The 20,637-nt window shown below is 35.8% G+C and overlaps 1 protein-coding gene across 1 annotated transcript in view; it reads right to left on the minus strand.

Moving 5' to 3' along the window:
- LOC107748731 (zinc finger protein 516-like) overlaps positions 1-12,361 on the minus strand; it is a 41,905-nt gene extending 29,544 nt beyond the window's left edge. The window contains exon 1 of the mRNA XM_016563677.1: positions 12,090-12,361. The gene's annotated coding sequence lies outside the window, so the exon portion shown is untranslated. The remainder of the gene's footprint in view (positions 1-12,089) is intronic.
- Between the last annotated feature and the right edge of the window lie 8,276 nt (positions 12,362-20,637).

Here is a 20,637-nt window from a genome sequence, read left to right on the forward strand (position 1 = left end):
ATCACCATTCAAGTCAGCAGGAAGAGCCAAAGCTAGTCCACAGTTTATTAAACGGTGGCAACCTCTTTAAGTTATGCTTGACTGTGTTGGATTGACTGCTTTGATGCATTGCAATACAGTAGGGCATTGTTTTGATGCTTACATCCGGAAAAAATATATATATTTTGTTTTTATTTATTTCATTTTATATATAATATATATATATATAATATATTTTTTTTTTTTTTATTGCCCCCCCCGACTCAAGAGTAAAATGTCGCCCATGCTAGTGGGTATGGGATCAAGTAAGGAAGTGGCTGCTTTCAATTGAGAAACCTCCTTTTGAAGGGAATATGAGTCAAGTGTGCAAAAATTTGAAAAAGTAATACCAGTATAAAATGGAGTATTTACCGAAGAAGACCACAATAGGGTAGAGGTACAGACACAGTTACGTACATTATCAATCTTAGTGCCAAAAAAATCAAGAAACTTATTACAAAGATGGGTTGAAGCAATAACAGGCTAAAGATTACAATTCAACAATTTGTTAATGGAATTAAACAATTGTCTCGGTTTGTTTTGATTATTGTGTATTATCTTAGAAAAATAATCAGATCTGGCAGAAACAATTCCAGCCTTATACTCATGTAAACAATCCTTCCATGCCTGATAATGAACAGTCAGACCAGAGAGACGCCACATACGCTCCATCTTACGACAGGATGTCTTTATTGCACGCAAACCTTCATTATACCAAGGAGCAGGTCGCACAAATGAAACAGAGCGTGATATTTGAGGAGCAAATGAGTCAATGCCAGACAGGAGAACAGAATGATTTGTAAATGTTTGCATCACATTACCAGCTCCACATGTATGGCTTTTCTGACATAGTAAACTTGCTCAGGAGCTCACCTGGTACAACAAATTTGGGTGCAAGTCCTGTGAAACCTGAGTCATGATAAAAAATTAAAAAACCTTATAGACTTGTAGACACAAGACAGAATGGGGTGGTTGTCTCAGCATGTGTTTATGTCTCATGTTTGCTTTTGTTACCACTATCGGTTAGGTTTAGGGTAGGATTTAGTGTACGTTATTTTCAAACATAATAAAGCATGAACCTTTTAGCACCATTCTTTGGAAATTTTATTTTCTAATTGCTGTAATATGTAGAACAACCAATGGGTCACATTCATAATGATCTGTTTCGGATAAAACTGAAAACACTTTTAGCACCACTCACTGGACATTCCACCTTGAATGTTTTGCAAGAAACAATGTAATATCATTCATACAACTCATTGGCCACCTATATTGCCAAGACATAATACTTGTCCTTCTCATTCATACAATCGTAATCCTTTCAAAATGATATACACATACCTATATACACATGTATCTTAAAGCAACGATTAGTCGACATCTAATATTTAGCTGCATTAAATACAAAGTACAGCAAAGATATAACGTGCTGTGCTTTTCTACATGTTGTTTTACAGACAAACCTGACTCTGAATAATTTACAGCAGCAAGGCCTTGACATCCACAGGATCCAATTAGTTGAAATCCACATGCAATCATTCCACAGGAAAAAGGCACAACAGGGACATCTCCAGAGAGACGAGACACTATTAGCAAGTTTCTAAAATACAGAGGGGTGCACTGCGTAAAGAGAAGAGCAAATGCATCGCTGCTTTGACAGAACATGGAATCCTTGAAATCAGATCAGTGAACAAAGAATGTGATACTCATATACAAATACCTCAGTTACTCAAACAAACCTGTGATAAGGTTCTACTGACTTAGCAACAGCTGTGCTTTAAATAGCAACAGCTATTAGATAGTGTGTGTGATGGTGCAGTTTAATGTTATATATAGCACTATGGTGTAGTACTGTATAGCATATAATCTGGTAGGACATTTGCTTGCGGTCTTGTAAAATGTAATTTTTAAGTAATCAGTTTAAGTGCCCTCAAAAATAAATAAAAGTGTCTGATGGCGAAATGCAAAACCCAGACAAGCTGAATGTTTGTCTTTGCTGAAGTTTAAGCTTTCCATAAATCAAGTGAAGAACTGCACAGCTTGTTAATGTTTTCCTTCAAACCAAAGGCTGTAACTACAACCGACTTTCTTCTGCTGAAAACAAAAGATAATTTGAAGAATGTTTCAGCTGTTTTTGTGCAGACAATGAAAGGCGATAGGGTCCAATGTTGTTTTATGGATAAAAAATAACAGCTAAAATGTTTTGAATTATCTTCTTGTGTGTTCAAGTTTAGATGAACACAAGAGTGTGTAAATTTTGTCAGAACTTTCATTTTTGGGTGAATTATCACTTTAAGAATACACTATTTTTAAAAAACTATATCACTGATCACTAATCTCATCTTTGATCACATCTCTTCCATCTTTATTTGACCCTCTAACTCTAGCACTCTCTATTCTAATTCTATTCTTTAAAAAAAAACACTTGTCCCTTTTAGACTTGCACTCTATTCATTTGCTGCTTGTTTTCTTTATAAAAAAAAAAACTAACACTAGCTTTCTAATATTTTGTATTCTATCTGTTTTCTTTTCATTTATTATACAATTAACAAAAGCAAAAAAGACCTCTAACACTAGCTTGCTCTATTCTTTTTCTATTCTATCTGTTTTCTTTATTATATTATTTAAAAAAAAACATGCTACGTGTACTGTGTTAAGCTAACTGAGACTTGTTATAGCACTTTTATATCATTGCTCTTTTGTTGATTTTGATTGCTTCCATTGTCCTCATTTGTAAGTCGCTTTGGATAAAAGCGTCTGCTAAATGACTAAATGTAATGTAATGTAAACATTGCGTTTAGTTGTGGTTGTTACAGCCCTGTCACTAATAATGACGCATATGAGAGTAAACAACAAAAACAACTATCAAGTTAAGTTTACATAGCAGAACCTGTCCTAGATGTTTTACAAAATGAATACAAGCCAGAAACACAATATAAACTTCTTATGTGAAACTGTGATTAACATTCCCTGTACCTTTATCTGTCAGATTGGCTTTGCGTTGGTTTGCATTACAAGCTCAAGAGAAAAAGAGCCATTTCAGTTCTGTCTAAGGGTGGAGTTGCCCCAACTGTTTGTGTGGTTTCCAGCCAATGGCAACAATGGCTTGTTTCTATAATCTCAAATGGAACATTTGTTAGAAATTGTGTGATTATGCACTACTGAATAAAGTATCATAAAGGGCTTTGCTCTGGTTCTTATAGTAGTATAATCAGGTTTGGTCTAGTGTGGCACTGATATGGATGACGTGCTGTGGTTTGGAGAAGTATTATGTTCTAATTGTATAACATGATCTGGTTTAAACAGGTTTGGTTTGGTATGGTCTAGTCTAATTTGGCCTGGTATCATATGATCAGTCTTTCAGCATTGCTATAGTCTGGAAAGAAAGATCAGGTCTTAGTTTAATATGTTTGGTTATGCTGCAATGAGGTAAAGCCACAAAACGGGGCAGTTCACCCAAAAACAAGAATTATACTAATTACATGTTCAAAAATTTACAGTCATTAAGAGGTTTGAAAAAATACAGCAAAATTGTGAAATACCATTACAATTTAAAAGAACCGTTTTCTATTTGAATATATATTTATGTCATTTATCCCTGTGATGTCACATGATTCTTCAGAAATCATTCTAATCTGCGGATTTGCTGCAAACAGCAACCGTTGTGCTGCTTAATATTTTTGTGGACATTTTTTTCAGGTTTGTTTGATGAATAGAAAGTAAAGCATTTATCTGAAATAAAAATATTTTGTAACACGTCCTTGCTGTAGGGTGACCATACGGGCCATTTTTACGGGACGCACCCTTGCCAGGATTTCTATATTGCCTAAAATATCCAGGTTTTGGCTGTTAGCACAGTGCAGATCGATCGTTGTATGACATTATTTCACGAGAGCTATAGAGAGCAGACGGCTCCTTATGCTTTTAAATCGCTCTCTAGGTACTTTGGTGTCATACAACGATCGGTGCGCAGCTTCAAGTCGAACGGACGGATGAACAAACACGTGCGCATATTTGCATCGCTTTGATCGTTCTCACCTTCTCACGATTGGTCGATTATGAACAATACCTGCATGTTATTGGTCAAATACTTTGGATGTTTTAGGGCAATATAAAAATCATGGCCAGGACGTGTCCCGTATAAATGGCACATATGGCCACCATACCTTACTGTCACTTTTGTAATTTCTTTAAAAACAAGAAGAAAATAAATCTTACTGACTGTAAACTTGTCATTTACTCAACATCACGTTGTCCAAAATCATATGAATTTCTATCTTCCAACACAAAAGATGAATTTATGAAGAAAATCTTTTCCATATTATGACAGTGAATGACGACTGGAGCCATCAAAGTCTTAAAACACAAAAAAAAATCACCATAAAATCATACAGAGAAGGATTTTCAGTTAATATGGCAATATATATAGTTTATGAATTTCTTTTATGTTGCTTTTTTGTCATTTTGGAGCTTTACAGCTGCAGTCCCCATTTACTTTCATTACATGGGGAAAAACAGTGAATAAATACTATTTTTGAGTAATCTATCCCTTTAAAAGGACAAAGGCAGTGGCAATGGTTCAGAAAAACTTTGCTAACTATATGCTGGACATGATGGCAGTGAGGTCATGGTCAAACACAGGGATGTGTGCAGCATACAGTACCAACCTGTTCCTGTTGGAACGTTGGACAGGAAGATACACACTGCCATCACTTGTTGTGCTCTCTAGTGCCAAAGCTGTGCCCTGCTTAGCTCTCTCTGTCCGCTGCTGCCAGCTCACCCATGTGCCAAGCCCTCCACTAGACACAGGGCATTATGCACACCCAACACAGCTGATACACACACAAATTCTGGACACAATCATTACAAAACAGTTTTTATGCTCAAAACACATTTGTTCGCATTACCACGAGCAATTTACAGTAATGACATCACCAGCCTGTTTTTGCACTATACTGGGTGATGCCGATTAGGCAGCATTACTCATTTAAAAGATAAGGGATCTGCCATTATTTGAATAACTTCTAGTCAAGACAGATAGTTTTTGTTTGTGTACATATAAAACAACACACAGGCAGATTAGGACATGTATTCACAACTAAACACTCTGGAAAAACGAGTACAGTTAGTTTACCTTACTATACCAGTTGAGGCGTAATGCCTCAAAACAGAATTACTCGAATACGAAGCGGAATGACATTTGTAATTATAAACAAACAAGCACACAAACATACAAATAAATAAAATAATACATTTTATAAATTATAATTACATTTATAATTTATCAATAAATAAAATAAAATGTATTAATTTTATTTCCATATTGTTTATACTACATACGTAAATTGTACACTTCAATATAATTAATTAAAGTACTCATGTGATTGCATTTTATATTAAAATATCAAACCAGCAAACCAGCAAACAAATGACTGAGAATTAACTTTTAACTTAACCAATTAAACAATCTGAACATGTCCAAATAATTATTTAATGAAATGTTCAGCTTGAAAGGTGCTTTCTTTAATAATGGATCTTGGTTTAATATTTTGTTATATAATGCAATGACATTCATACATTTTAAATTGTGGCATAAGCGTCCAAAGACTTTCTGGAGCAACTGTATGCAACTTACTCTGTATTTACTATAAAACACCGACCATTTACTGCCTAATCAAAAACATACAAAAATCACAAATAGGTATATAATCAAATAAATATCAACCAATTTAAGAAGACATCTGTTCACTCTTAACCTGGACGTCTTAACTCAGCAAATTAAACTCTCCATGCGGAGTCTCTCCTCCCCCTCAACTGCACTTAATCCCAGTGATTAAATCATTTTTCTTCAGCCCTAATTTTGCCTGTTACAGGGCTCTGATGGAGGATGGGCGTGCTCTTTATTGATTGGTGGGTTGAGCAGATTACCCTAATAGCAGGATTACCGCCCACATGTTGACCACGCGTGTTGGAGCTGCTGGGCCGTGGTGCCAGCTCCCTATCAGATGGCCAGGGGGAGCAATGAAGACATAACACACCACTCAATGAGAGCATGTGTCAGTTCGTCTGTCTAGAGGGTGCGCATTAACAAGTATTTGGAAACTCATTAAGTTCTTTTATTTGCAAACTCATTAGTCATCTCAGCTGTGTTGTCAGTTAAGATGTAGTCAAATTTGCCATAATTATCACATGTTTAGCTGCCTTAGCACAACTTGACAACTTGAACATGACAGGTTCTATGACAACTGGTGTAAATGTCATTTTTAATCTAATGCTATGTTAGCAATACTAACATGTAATGTAACATGTAAATGTTCTTCATGTGGAAATTGTTTGTTGTTGTTCAAATGAAGAATATGATTTATTATAACTGAATCAATATTTGGAAACTCATTAAGTTCTTTTATTTGCAAACTCATTAGTCATCTCAGCTGTGTTGTCAGTTAAGATGTAGTCAAATTTGCCATAATTATCACGTTTAGCTGCCTTAGCACAACTTGACAACTTGAACATGACAGATTCTATGACAACTGGTGTAAATGTCATTTTTAATCTAATGCTATGTTAGCAATACTAACATGTAATGTAACATGTAAATGTTCTTCATGTGGAAATTGTTTGTTGTTGTTCAAATGAAGAATATGATTTATTATAACTGAATCAAACTGACAACATTATGCCAATAATAAAAGTAGTTTAATGTAGAAATAGCGTCTTAAAGGGACAGTTCACCCAAAAATGTATTCACCGTTATGCCATTCCAAGACAGTATGACATGAAGGCAACGTTCAATCAAAATTTATAATTCTGTCATCATTTACTCACTCTCATGTCGTTCCAAACACGCCTGCATTTCTTTCTTCTGTGAAACATAATAGATGTTTTGAAGAGTGTTGGTAACCAAATAATTTCGGGCCCCATTGACTTATTTGACATGTTTTTGTCCATACTATGGAAATCAATGGGTCCCAAAACCATCTGATTATCATCATTTTTCAAAATACATTCTTTTGTGCTCCACAGAAGAAAGAAAGTCATACAGGTTTGGAACATCATGATGAAGAGTAACTGATGACAGAATTTTTATTTTTGAATGGACTATCACTTTAAATAAGTTATTTATTGAAGAATATCCAAGCTGCCCTCTTTTCCATACAATGAAAGGGAATGGTGACCATCATTCTCATTAACTGTTTTTAGTGAAAATTGACTTAAATTTCAGTTTTTCCATCACTCAAAGCCAACATATGGTTTTAGAATATAGTGCACAAGTCATGTGTCTACTTTTACAATGCTTTTCTAGTACTTTTTTTGTCTTTTTGGGAGCTTGACAACCTCAGTCTCCATTTACTTTCATTGTGGAAAAGAGAAGCTCAGACATTCTGCCTGTTTTCTACAGGAAAAAAAGACATATGGATTTTAAATGACATGAAGGTAACAAACGTTAATTTTTGTGTAAATTATCCCTTTAAGGGAACAACAGCACATTTTCATTTTACTCGCTCTCCGTAATTCAAACCAAAGGTGGATTAAGACCACAATGGAGAGAATTCAGGAAATTTATGGATATTTCCTTTCAGAAGTATTGCTCCCGAGGATAAATGGCCATTGACTTTGTATCTCAAATTGAACTCTGTGTGTATGTCCTTGAAGCCATTTTCCTGATTATGATTCTATTAGACTGAATATACAACAGTCAACTGTTTATCAAACAGACAGTTATTCAAATTAATCCACAACAGGTAAAACTGCACTTCAGTTGATGATATATGCATGACCAAATCCTCCAGCCCTCTCTCTCTCTCTCATCTACTTCTGTACGTGTATGTTTGATTTAATGAGCAATGAGAGGTAATGATGCAGCAATGAGACATGTTTTTTTTGTGACATGCTATAATACACATTACGCATACTGTAGCAATAAAGTCAACTCATAAAATCTATTTCCCCTACTATGAATGTTTTAATAATCAACAGAACGTATCATAAAACATTACTGCACACACTTCACCAAAAGGATCTTACATTTGCGACGCCTGTTATTACGTCTTTTGAATCCAAATGACACTAATGGCTAAGCAGCCTCAAATTGCTTCAGTATAACAATGGCATTAAAATATTAAAGTTGCAAATGTAAGCTTTTCTCATGTGTCCAGATGGGGGAACTAGAAGCTTATTCAGGCCACGGAAAAAGAATTCCAGTAATCTACTGCTGATCCTTCACAATGCCACCCTTGTGTCTTTTGTTTTAGCCTCCCCACTGCCTGTACTCAAAGCCACTGATAATGTTAATGGTCCCTTCCTCCAGCCAGCGGATCTTGAGCTATTAGAGGTTGCGAGAGGACTGAAAACGCTTGTTAAGTCATACAGTAGTTGAATGCTGAGGGGACGAACAGGGTCAGCTTCGCAAGGTCAACACAAGTTCAAGCCATAAACCTCAAACAAAGTGAAAATAGTCTGGCGACAAATGGATGTCAAATTAAGACCAGATACTTGTGCAGTGTTATTCTATTTGGGATTTGTCCATCATTTTACATCATTTTGTTAAAGGTTCTTCATGGAACCATCAATGCCAATAAAAAGCCTTTATTTTTTAGAGCAAACGCAGGTATTTTAAATAAACAGCTTGGGTTCCAATTCGACCATCACTCTTTTAAACTTCTTTACATTTTTAAAAAGGCTCTTCATTCCATTCTCATTCAAAGGGATTGCACCAAGTCTTGAAATCCGAAAATCCCACATCTTTCGACATTTAAACGGTTGAACCCAAGCCCCCTGACCCTTTTCAGATGAAGAACAAAACAAACACAGAACATCTTATCACTTTTCCTTACATCTCAGAACAGTCACGGCTGGGATTTCATAGGTTGCTTAGGTCTCTTCACAACTCAAACAAGCAGTACAACACCCACTCCCTCATTCCCGAATGAACGTGCTGGAGTTTGTTTGATTTGCACTGTCAAAAGGTGTGTAGTGCGTGAACCGAAGCCGTGCAAACAACTTGCTTCATTGAGGCTGAGCACAGAAACCAGCTGCACATAAAAGGGAAGTGACTTTAGCAAAAGGCCCATGCAAATATCTCCCACCACTGCTGCAAGGTTTTTGTCTATCGGCACAAAACACAAGAATAACTGTAGTGTTCAGTGTCATTTTTTTTAAACCCATGGCAGCCTCTTGACAACCAATAACTTAGTAAACACAGTAAAGTATGCAACTTGGGACTTTGAGAAGTTAATTATTTTCACATATCAACACAAAGCTTTTTAGAAAAGACATGCAGTTTGTTCCTTTAGAGTTAAACTACATGTGCACATTGTGAAAAATTAAATGAATTAATTTTAAAATTAAACACCATTTTAGGTCCCCTGACAAAACAACTCCACAAATATACTCCACTTCTATCTACATGAAACTACTATAACAATTGCAGTACCAAAAAAGGAATACACTCCTACACCCAAAAGAAAGCACAAAAGTAACCCCTTCATTTTTAGTCAGAAACAGACCCCTCATCACAAAGCAAAGGGGTATTAACTAGTGTGCTGACGCCATCCTAGCAGCAGCCCCCCAACAGCCCTTATGCCAGCAAATTCACCTAATAACACAACAAGAGAGCCCTGCATATGCCTGTTGTGTCATTTACCACAAAACCTCCAATCAACTTATTTGACTGGTACATGAACTTTCAGCTTCACATGAGCAGATGTTCCTTGGCACCATGACAGTTGCGATAATGATAATGCACACACATATCACCCTCCTCCCCTTCATTCTCCTCATTATCATTATCAAACAGCACTAAAACCAGTTTAACAGTTTTTATCCAAGCTAATGAGCACAATAAATAAGTAGCCTTCCTTATATGTAAATAAGCATGCAAACTTAACACAGTAGGAGCTAGTAGCAATAAAACACTTTAATAGTTGCTTTAAGATTATAACCAGTTTCTGAATTTTAGATGCTTGTAAATGGACATAGTTGTTTACTTAAAGTTTATTACAGAATCAAATACTGTATAATCAAAACATACTATAATTAGTAAACACAATACTTAGTTTGATTACGTTTTAGCTGTAAAATGCCTTACCATATGTTTTTATTAATCAAGTGTCCTCATGTGGAAGATCAGTCATGCACATACTTTAGGAAGCACGAACATCCTCTGCTGCTTTTCAAATGCTTCATTCACATATTCCTTATCTCCGTATAGTTAAGATCCCAATTCAACAGGGCCGTTATCCAAAAATTCCCTGTAAATCGCAGTCCGTCGTCCTCTAAAGGCTTTGAGCCTTGATAATGGTAAGCTAAATGCGAACTGACAAGCATCCGACAAGCTTTCAGGGAGAGGGGAGGAAAAAAAAACACTGAACAAAACAAAAAAAGTAAAGCACCAAAGCCCCGCCCTAGACTGTAATAGCTCTCAAAGTAACACTGGGTTTAGATTTAAGACAATCCATTCCAATGCCATTGATCGCTATTGTGTATTGTACTCCCCCCCCATAGATCATGTTTAAAGTAATCATGTCAAAAAAAAAAAAATCAATATATGATGGAAGCTAGCTGATAACCTAATTTAATGCTAATTGCATGGCATGTTTTTTCCATCTAGTGATGGATCATGTGTTGCACTGCATCAACAAGTGTATTATTTAAATTTACAGCTGTTTCCCTGAGCCTGGATGAGTTTTGGGTTTATAGTTACGATCAGAACAAAAATTCATTTGTAGGCTACACGATATAAAATGTTAAGTTAACAAGAGTGAATAAAATATTGCTGGTCGTTATTTGTCGATTGTAGATCTAAATGTTAAGAACACATTCAAGCAAATAGCCTAAATTTGCTAAAAGGTATGTTAAAACATACACGACACCTCTGCATGCCAGCTCAAAAGCTTTACATTTCTGAATTCCCACAAATAGAGTTGGAAAACGAGAAACGGTTCTTAAGAATAGGTGCCATTTAACCAATACCGAACCGAATGATTTTCACGATATTGGATTCTTGGACGTGTATTCTCGGAACACAGCTGTTCTGATTGTTTTAAGTGTTGTTTATACCAACATTGCTACTGAATGTACAGCGTGAAACAAACAGCAGCCAGCATAGGCTAGTCCGAATCCCGAATGAATGATTCTCTTATGAGCCGGTTCTTTATAATGAATCAAAAACATACCGTATAACCGGTGTACTACGATTTCCAAACAAATGGCTCTTATGAGTCGGTTCTTTTTAGTGAATCAAAAGCACTTTAATCTGTCTCGTTTTACTAAAACCACAAACACTTGCTGCGGCGATCATAGTATTTTATATAGGCTAGGTCTAGGCTAAATAAATTAAACAATCAATTGTTACCCCAGTTTTGTTTCTTTTATATTTTATGTAAGACACAGTGGATTTCCACCTCTTAAAAGTCTGTGAAAACTCATTAAAAGTCTATGTAAACACAACCTTTGCCAGAAATGTGTTGACTAGGCCCATTTCTGATTTGTTATAGGCTAGCCCTATATGTTATGTAGAAATCTGAAATGATTTCCTCGATCTCATCAGCAACAAACTGAGTGCAGTAGCCTACAACAAGAAATTCTTGTTTCCAAACATTTCTTCCTCAAAAGTTACTCGTTAATGGAATTATGCAATGGTCGGGAGGAATCGGAATCAATAAAAAAAAAAAATTTCCATCTCTATACAGATGGCTCGATGGTTAAAGATCTTCAGAAAAGGAACTTCCTAAAAATAGCGCATGGACAAACAGAATGGGTTATGGCAGAGGTTATGTGTGAGTGCGACACGACAGGCTTTATGTAGGCTACTGCTGTCTACACTAAAGAAAGCAATCACTGAGTGTGCGACTATCGTTTAAAGTGAGTTGCCAATAGATTGATCTCTAATCTTAATCTAATCTCAATTAGACCAGCGCTGAAACAATGCCTATTTACATCACGACAGCAAACCCGAGCGAAATCTCCCCGTCCAATCTCCCTTCAAAGTAGCGAACTATTATTAGCACAAAAGATTAAGCGACCCTACTGTTTATGATCGATTCTTTCTCAGAATTCGATTCGAAACTTACCTCGGTACATAAAAATGACGTAATGAAGTTGTGGAGCAACGGCACAAACGCAAGGTGACACTCCGCGAGGATGACAAACTGAGTGGCATCCGCAGTTTCCAAATGACTTCAGCGTTGAAATCGCATATCAAAGCGATCAGATCGCCTAGGTATGTAGATCGAGGAAACAATGTGATGACATCGAGCGACGTTGATCCAGATCGAGACGGATAGACAGCGAAGTGCCCCGTGTGTTTGGTGCGACACCTGGAGCGGCAATGGTTCCTCCCTCTTTCATTGACTATTGTTTGTTCAGCATAAAGTTGGGTGATGCAGAAGTCGGGTGTTGAGAGTGTTTGGAATGCTACAATCTCTGTCTACTGGCATATAACCTGATAATGTATGATGATTGCCAGTTAAGGATTATAATTAAATGATTTGAGAAGAGATAAACATATTCTATATATGGGTCAAGGACGAGTTGCTCTTTTTTTTTTTTTTTCTCTGAATCTATTAGGTTATTAAAAATATTTTATTTTACTAAGTAAATAAACAAAGAAATACAAAATTGAATTAAGTGATTTAAGTCACAATAGCTATGTTTTATGTATTAATCTAATTAATTAAAAGCCTAATCAATATTATTTGTTATTAGCCTGTTTCTGAACCTGTTTTGTTTTGGAGTATGAATTGGCAAATCAAAGTGTCTCGACCAACATGCTGGAGGCCATTTTCTTGTCATGTGACCTCTTTAGACCATCATGACCATCACCATTATTATTTTTATAATATTTATTTATTTTATTTTTTTACCTTTTAACAAAGAAGCACATTTTGTGCAGGTCAAGTTGAGTAAAAATGATGATTCAGTCATGTTCAATTGTGTACTCAAGGTGCAAAAAAAAATTTAGTTACTTGACATTTCCATGTTTTGTTTGCTTTTTGTAGAAAATGCTCTAAAATGCCCCTTTTATGAAACTGACATAAATACATCACGTTTCTAATAACTTGTGGTTTAAACTGGGTTTATCATCACAGATATTATTTGTCATTGACACATTTATCTTAAAATGTAAAACTGCATTATTGACACATGATGAATATATGAATATATGAATATAATGCATGCTATTGAAGATTTCATATTGGAGTTGCATTTAATGGTATTAATTTTATTGTTATTTTTATTTAAAATGTAATAATAATATTATATTAAACACACACATATTATATATATATATATATATATATATATATATATAGTTTGTGTGTGTGTGTGTATTAGTGCTGGGCAACGATTAATCACGATTTATCGCATCCAAAATAAAGGTTTTTGTGTACATAATATATGTGTGTGTACTGTGTATATTTATTATGTATATATAAATACACACACATGCATGTATATATTTAAGAAAAATATGTTATGTTTATATATTAAATATAATTAGATATAAAATAAATTATATGAATATAAATATATACATTTAAATACATGCAAATATTTTCTAAATATATACTGTGTGTGTGTGTGTCTTTATATATACATAATAAATATACACAGTACACACACATATATTATGTTCACAAAAACTTTTATTTTGGATGCGATTAATCACGATTAATCCTTGCCCAGCACTAGTATATATATATATATATATATCTCACACCTTTACTTTAATTAACTGATTTAATTGTTCTTTTCATCGAGCAGCTGCTTTAAATGCTTTTTTTATTCACCACACTTGCCCTTTAAAAACAGTGCAATCTAAAGTCAGTAGTCAAACATAATCACCATTGTATAATTTCAGTCCTTCGTTACATAACTTTCAGGCCTGCCATGCAGAAGTGGATATTGCAGTAGCTGTTTGGCTGGAGCTGTTGCAGGACACCTATGTGAAGAGGGGTCATTAGCGGCTCTCACCAGAGGCTGTGACAGCTGTCGCTTGTGGCTGCCGCTGGGCCCCAGTGCCTCCCCCTCGCACTCTCACAATGCTCCAGTATGAACAGTAGGTCTGAAAAGACATGCAACCTGACCCCCTCATCTCCATTTACCCATCTCATATTTAATCCCAGACTCACCCTGTCATTAACCACCAGCTACACCTCTGGCCCACAGCTTTGATCATTAATCAACGCATTCGCGCAATTATCGAACGGCACAGCTGCCAGCCTAACAAAGCGTGTTTTTAAACTTTTCTCTCACATTTTCTATAATAATTTGTATACATCTTTCATCCTTTCTAATCATTTTATGAGTATGCTCGACACTTAGTGTGGTAAAATTAGGCCTGGTTTGTGGTATCAGGGACTGCCACCCTTTCAAGGGCTTGTTTTTGAGATGGAAGTCCATGAGCGAGAGTCGATGGATTTTTTGGTTGTGGGGGAAGGGCAATTCTGAACTCTTTCACCCCTCGATTCCTCTCAGGCACACACAAAACCTCACACACAGGAGTCTGGACACAAGGGAAAAGGATGAGTATAAATTATCACATGTGAAAAACAATAAAGCACTGTGGCTTGAGTGGAATATTTTAACAGAAGCACAAACAGCGGGGTTACAGTTGGGCCTGAGTATGTTTAAAAGATGTTTAAAATCATTTACATTAAGTCTGTCTGCGACCTATTGTGTTTTATCCCGAGTGTATTTGCATTGCAGACACACTTTGCCCTCACAAAGAACACCTTCTTCTCATTTCTTTTCTTGCGGCGTTTGCATTCTGCTCCAGAAAGCCTTCGCATTCTGCTCTGCACTACAGATCCTTATGCATCCTAGTTATGGAACATGTGAAACGATCTGAAAGAAGCAACCTGTTGTTTTCCACCACAGTGCAGAGCGGAACAACTTTGACTCTGAGAGTTAGTTTGAAGAGTGGGGGAGGATGCATGTGAATATTCTTCCAGCAGGTCAGAGTTCACGGGCTCCATCGAGAAGTGCAGAATGCTTTTCCTGTTCACCTCCAACTGTGCCGTTTATAGAGACAACAGAATAACAAGCTCAATTGACTCATTTCTAACTTGAAGTGAGCCTTTGCATCTGAAAACTATTCATTAGTAGCTGATGCAACCTCTTGGCGCTGTAGTAAAACAGGAAGCATCTACTTTAAATCTGGGACATATACATAGTAGCCTATCAGTGACATCAGTTACTCTCGTCTGAAGTGGAATATGAATAGTTTTGTATAGAATGTTGCAGGAAAAGGAAGTCTAAAAATAGGTCATGCCAGCAGATGCAGTTTGGTTTCTCATTGGTTAAAACAGTTAAAACCCGCATGTTATATACTTAACCCCTCTGCTTTAATCCCTTGTTTTGTGATTTGCAGTGTCAGGTCTGTTGCTTTGACAACAGCAGAATGTGGTGAATATTTCATGATGGGGAGGGGGAAGGGGAGCCCGCCAAACTTTGACCTAGGGACTAATCTATTCCGAAAAAAAGAGGCAAACCGGAGCTGAATCCTGAGACAATTAAGGCGCACCGTGGTCAACTCTCTGCAAGTTCTCTCCTTTGAGTGTTATGTTTACAAATCACTCCTGGTTTCTTTCGTCTTATACTCAGAATTCACTGTATTTGGCCCTTCGGTTACCAAACGGTACTAATGAAACAGTGTTGAAAAAGTGCTGGAAACTCTTTTAGAACACTGTAAATCTCATCAGATGAAATTTTAGGACTCTAAACACCTATTTAGATTTTGTTTATTTGCCTTTTAGAATACTGATGCAAAATTAAAACATTTAATGTCATTTTGTTGTGGAAATTTTTTTTTGTTGTTGTTTGTTTGTTTTTTGGGAGTATTATACATTATAAATTCCAATTCCACCAAAAGGTTTACAAATTAAATCTTTAGAACATTCAAACTTTCTGAAGATTTCTGTTAATTACCTTTAACCCGCTTGATTTTTCTTCAATTTATTGTTCTTCGGGAAAAAAAAATATCTTAAAAAAAAAAAAAAACTACAACAGTTGTTGGATGTTAAATATTTATAAGCAGTTAAATATTTGTAAATATTATGCTATTTTCGTCACAGATCAGCTTGATTTAAGACAGTTTTACAGTAAATTGAGAAAAAAATAAACATTACCAGTTTACTATATTTCTGTAGCTCAGTGGAATTTCAGTGGAATTCATTTCATCATTAGTAATTTTTCTGAGCGGCCTCAATTATATTGAAATATATATTCAGTTATTTGTTTATTTGGAAATGGTTATAGTAATAAAACCGTGTTTATGTAAAACAATACAGTTTAAGTTAGAAAAATGGAAGTATTCTACAAAAAAAAAAGTCAGGAAAAGAGAATACAGTTGACTAGACTATGAGGTTCACTTTAAAGATACATATCAAAGAATAAAGCGCTCAGTCTAAATTTGTATAAGTTCTAAATGTATTAATATATAACTATAGCAATTCCTAAAAGAAACATGAATTTAATTGATGTTAAATTTACTTAAAGGAATAATTCACCTCATTCCAAACCTGTATATGTTTCTTTCTTATGTTGAACACAAAAGAAGATATTTTGAAGAATTTTGAAGAACCAAACACTTGTTGGTCCCCATTGACTTCCATATTAGGGAAAGAAATACTATGGAAGTCAATGGGGACCATCAACTGTTTGATTACCAGCATTCTTCAAAATATCTTCTTTTATGTTCAACATAAGAAAGAAACTCATACAGGTTTGGAATCACATGAGGGTGAGCAAATGATGACAGAATTTACATTTTTTGAGGTGAACTATTCCTTTAAGAATTTTTTTTTTTAATATATTTTTCACCTTTGTTCTTTATTTTTTAATCTCTTTCTTATTTTATGTTAAAATAAAAAATAATGTGGAAAATATTCCATTGTTATAACATAATGGATACCACAGTAGGTTATAAGAATATACTTTATTTAAAGAGATTTTGTGTGCACTGACAGTAGGGATGGTCCCCCTGGAGCACCTTAAGGTTAAGGGCCTTGCTCAAGGGCATTGAGCGAGAAGATGATCTCTGTAACTCTCCAGGGCCCCTCCTAGTTTGTGATTGAACCTTTGAGCCTTTGTGTTCATAGCCTGGATCCTCGCTGGTTAGAAATTCTAGGCTTGTTCAGTGACTGACACTCCCGAACAGAACTTAGAGATGCTGCAGAAAGTCTTCTGTCGTCCATTACTGCACAAATCGCATTTATTTCGCCTCTCATCATCCATCAAAGCATAGGTGCTTTCATCTGGCAGTGTCTCTTTGTACCTGTAATTAGTTTTGGGACAGGAGATCGACTCTGTTAAAACAGCATAAAAAGAGAATAAAGAGGTTTGTGTTTTCTTGTCATGGCTGCTCAGGAGCTCTGCCTAATAATGGCTGATAGATTCGTTCTGTCAGGCTATAGAGCGAAAACGCTAGTCTGGCATGTTTATGACATTACCTCAGAGCAAGACCAGGGCTGGAGTCAGCCGCTCGCGGCCGAAAGGGCTTTATTATGTGTCCTGAAGTCGCACGGATGGCTTTGTGGCTCAGACTACAAAATAGATGTAACCCAGCAAACAAAAATACTAGTTCCAGTCAAGCCAGTTAAGTTATGAAAACATTCTTTCTGAATGTTCTCTGAACGAAATGTCCATTATGTTCACTGTCCATTATTGTATTTTAAAAACTTTTTTTTTTATTTGTCAACTATGCAGGAATATTGAAAAAATGAATTCATAAAAAATGATGTAGAAAGAATATTCTAGAAATTGCTAGTACAATTAATTTTACAATCAATTACAAAGAAACAGCAAGTAACACGTTTAATTAAACAGAATTTTTAGACTGAAATATATTTTCTTGTAGAACATACTCCAGTAATTTTTGTTTTATTTATAACTTCGAAAAATGTTTGTTATTTGTTTGTTTTTACAGTAAAATTGCTTACAGTGTTAAATTGTTTAAAAAAAAACAGAACATTATTTATAACCATGTAACTCAATAAACATGAATGTTCTATTAACGTCACTGAAAGAAAATGTATTTATTTATTTATTCATTGATTTACATTTTCTGATGTGGTACAGGGTTGCAAAATGGCAATGTTTTTCACCTTATTTTTTTTCTTTTTTAATATTCATTGTATGTAAAACATGTAAAAAAAAAAATTTTTTTAAATGTTGGGACGATTTTCCATTGATAGGACATAATGGTTACTAGAAGTTTACAACAGTATACTTTTTATCTAAAGAGATTTTGTGTGCATTGATGAACATGAATAAAACTTTGAAAGAACCTTACTAGAACATTTGTCAGAATTCTGAGAATGTTAGCTTCCTGATTTGAGTTGTGTTTTAGCTGATGATAGACTATAGCAGAGAGTTTCAAATGCACTGATAGTGGGGAGCAGCTGTCTAACAGGCAGTCTTGTTCATCTGCAAGCTGGCGGTTAGAAAGAATATGTCCCTCCTAACCACATTACACCAACAAAATTACAGTACGTGTGTGTGATGTCATGTACCTGTATGTGTGCAGCTCTTCTCACCTTTGAAAAATGATAGTATCAGCTTCTTAGTTTTCATTCAGAAACTCATTTTCTAATGCAATACACTACATTGGCCTAATAACCAGCGAATCTGATCTCTCTCAGAGATGGACGTGCGAGGAGGAGGGAGAATCCAGGATGAATGAGAGAAGGAAGGGAGGGTTGAGAGAGAGAGAGAGAGAGAGAGAGAGAGAGAGAGAGAGAGCAGGGGCGCTATCTATCTTTTTATATATATATATATATATATATATATATATATATAATGTAAATATTCCCCTAAACTACTGGGAATCTTGGGCAAACAAACTAACTAACTAATGGATATTTGTGGCTAAGATTGTAGAGAGTAAAAATAAAATCAAGTCCAAGTCCAATATCAAGTAAATGTCCTGTATTCTATAAATAAAGAGGACCCATGCAAACTATTTTTTAAATGTGCGCTTCATTATTACACCAAAGGAGGGCAGTGTTTCACGGTTTATAGTAATATGATCAAACACCTGTTGCCATGCGATACAGAACACAGGGAATAATGGATTTATGTGAGCATTCATGTGTTACAGGGATTTAGATATTCCAAAAACAGATCAAACATTTTTTCTTCAAAGCAACCACTGACACATCCTCCTCTTTTACCGTTGTTTTACTTTTTATTTGGACTTCGAGGAAAATGTGTTGGGATCATGTTCAAAGAATTCTCCGTGACAGGTCCTCAGGTGTATAAAGAAAAGTCCATTTGTGAACCCTCCAGATCTCAAGAGCGTGTTTGAAGTCAAGAAATATTATGTGATTTTGAATGAAAGGAAATAGTCACATGATCATACCAGAGGCGTAGTCATTGAATCGATATCGACTGTTCTGGTGTTTTTGTTAAAGTTATGGATAATTTCTTTAAAGTTAAAAATGAAAATTCTGTTATTAATTACTCACCGTTCCAAACCCATAAGACCTTCGTTCATCTTCGGAACACAAATAAGATATTTTTGATGAAATCCCATCCCAAAGCTCTCTGACCCTCCATAGACAGCAAGGGTACTACCACGGTCAATGCACAGAAACGTAGTAAAGACATCGTTAAAATAGTCCATGTGACATCAGTGATTCAACCATAATTTTATGAAGCTACGAGAATACTTTTTGTGTGCAAAGAGAACAAAATTTTTTCTCTCCTGGGACAGTCCGCCGCCATTATGAAGAGTAGCTTTACCACGACGCATGTGTGTGCATTCCTCTGCTCGTAAACAAGGTGCAGCGCATGCATGTTCTATGTCAGCAGCATAGTTCCCCCCTCCCTGCGGCAGATCCTCAGTGCTATCTCCGATCCAGGCCTCCAGAGGAGAAGAAACAGCTCTGTCAGTCTGCCTCCGCAATACTACTCACATCTGCCTTGTTTTATGCAGGTTCAGATAGATAGATAGATAGATACAATAACTTAGTCATGGGATTTAATAGATAGATACAATAACTTAGTCATGGGATTTAAAAAAGGATGTTTGGAATATTGACCTGAATATCGAAACAAAGCTCGTCTCTTTCTGTTAGAGCCACTGCTGCCCTCTACTGGCTGATTGCAGTCACGACACCCACCTTATAAAGGGTTAACAAACAGTCACTGCATCACAGTGTTTCTCAATCTTTGATTCCGAGGCCTCCCATTTTCCAAGACAATAAATGACTTTTTGTGTGCAAAGAGAACAAAATTTTTTCTCTCCTGGGACAGTCCGCCGCCATTATGAAGAGTAGCTTTACCACGACGCATGTGTGTGCATTCCTCTGCTCGTAAACAAGGTGCAGCGCATGCATGTTCTATGTCAGCAGCACCACACCATAATGGCAGCAGACTATTTGTTATTTTTGTTTTCTTTCATCCAAATTTCATCAAATATATCTTAATTTGTGTTCTGAAGATGAACGAATGTCTTACGGGTTTGGAACGACATGAGGGTGAGTAATTTTGGGTGAACTATCCCTTTAAAGCTGGAATACACTACACCAATGTGAACAGATTTTAAAACACTGGGCATCATACACTAACCGACTTTGTAATAGTGACGGAGGAAAAACTGGCCATCATACAGTA

The sequence above is a fragment of the Sinocyclocheilus rhinocerous genome, unplaced genomic scaffold (genome assembly GCF_001515625.1).
Source record: "Sinocyclocheilus rhinocerous isolate Xijiao unplaced genomic scaffold, SAMN03320098_v1.1 scaffold499, whole genome shotgun sequence".
In the NCBI taxonomy this organism is placed as follows: Eukaryota; Metazoa; Chordata; class Actinopteri; order Cypriniformes; family Cyprinidae; genus Sinocyclocheilus; species Sinocyclocheilus rhinocerous.